We start from the raw sequence: 2,065 nt of genomic DNA, 5'->3' as shown, positions 1-2,065 counted from the left end.
CATCCTACCGGGGGCATAAAAATGTGCCTAGATGTTAATGATTTATGTTTCACAAAGTACTTTTTTTTAACTCCACCATCTCATATTAGTTTAATTTTTATTGGGTTTCAGGTGAGCGCCAAATGCCCTCTTGTTCATGATTTTGTACAATATACATTTTTTATAAATGAACAAAAAAGAGAAATAGTTTTGTTGAATGTGTTTAAATTAAACAATCATTTATTGAAAATCAAAATAAAATGGAAACATGACAAAATAAATTATGCAACAACAAGTTTGAATTCAACAAACAAATGTAACAGCAAGATATGCAAAGATATATTATGTTATGTCCACTGGCCTGTTATAACATAATGAAATAGAGTTTGTTCAGCTTTGTTTTATCATTTAAATAATAATTTTAAGACAAGGGTTGTTTGTAAAACATGCATGCCCCCCCATATGGGCTCTCCGTTGTAGTGAGAGCCATTGTGTGAATATGTTTTTTTGTCACTGTGACCTTGACCTTGACCTAGTGACCTGAAAATCAATAGGGGTCATCTGCCAGTCATGATCAATGTACCTATGAAGTTTCATGCTCCTAGCCATAAGCATTCTTGAGTTATCATTCGGACACCATTTACTATTTTGGGTCACCGTGACCTGACCTTTGACCTTGTGACCTCAAAATCAATAGGGGTCATCTGCGAGTCATGATCAATCTACCTATCAAGTTTCATGATCTTTGGCATGTGCGTTCTTGAGTTATCATCCGAAAACCCATTTTACTATTTCGGGTCACCGTGACCTTGACCTTTGACCTAGTGACCTCAAAATCAATAGGGTCATCTGCGAGTCATGATCAATGTACCAATGAAGTTTCATGATCCTAGGCGTATGCATTCTTGAGTTATCATCCGGAAACCATTTTACTATTTCGGGTCACCGTGACATTGACCTTTGACCTAGTGACCTCAAAATCAATAGGGTCATCTCGAGTCATGATCAATCTACCCATGAAGTTTCCTGATCCTAGGCGTATGTGTTCTTGAGTTATCATTCAAAACCCATTTTACTATTTCGGGTCACCGTGTACCTTGACCTTGACCCAGTGACTCAAAATCAAAAGGGGTCATCTGCGAGTCATGATCAATGTACTATGAGTTTCATGATCTTCGGCCCAGCGTGGCTCAAGCGTTCTTGAGTTATCGTCTGACAACCACCTGGTGGACGGACAGACCGACCGACCGACAGACAGACCGACATGAGCAAGCAATATACCCCCTCTTCTTCGAAGGGGGGCATAAAAAATCCCTGATGAAGAATTATAATTAAAACCAGAATTTTTTTTAATTAAAATTAAAAAGTATTTTATTAACTTTGTCTTATTGTCTAATAAAACGCATTGCAACAAGAATATCTGTAATGATGGTTATATAAACACAGTAGTAATCTGGTCATAATGTTTACAATGTTTAAAACTATCACAAATTTTATTGAAATGTGAAAAGGAAACCACAGGTTAGGATTCTAGTTGCACACAACCCCAGTTATCCTTGCATGGGATATTATATGCACACAAGTTTCAAACTATTACAATGTTAATGATTTCCTGTGAAAAGGAAACCGCAGTTCAGCATTTAGCACACAACCCCAGTTATCCTTGCATGGGAAATGATCTGAATGCCTCGGAAATGCAACAGCCGCTGCAGTATTCACACAGATATGGAAGATTTGATGGCTCTGACACTGTAAGTAAATATTTTACAAAGACTTACAGTAAATGGTGTTAAGTACATTATTGTTTCGTATTTGACTTTATGTTTTACAAGCATGAGTCTGAAGATATATTAACATCACATTGCAAAGTATTGCTTTACTGCTTTTCACTGCTTTTCGAGTATTTGTCAGAAAGTTTGATTTTCAAACTGGTGATTTTTTTGCTTGATATTTTGCAGACTGTACCTTTTGGATGGGAAAAAAAGCATGATAAACCATGACATTTGGAAAATGAAACACTATTTAAATATTATTATAAATACCGTAATTACTCTATGTTTTGGACACTTAAAAATAATTAATTTTT

Source organism: Dreissena polymorpha, chromosome 5, assembly GCF_020536995.1.
Source record: "Dreissena polymorpha isolate Duluth1 chromosome 5, UMN_Dpol_1.0, whole genome shotgun sequence".
NCBI lineage: Eukaryota > Metazoa > Mollusca > Bivalvia > Myida > Dreissenidae > Dreissena > Dreissena polymorpha.
This window is presented reverse-complemented; position numbering follows the sequence as displayed.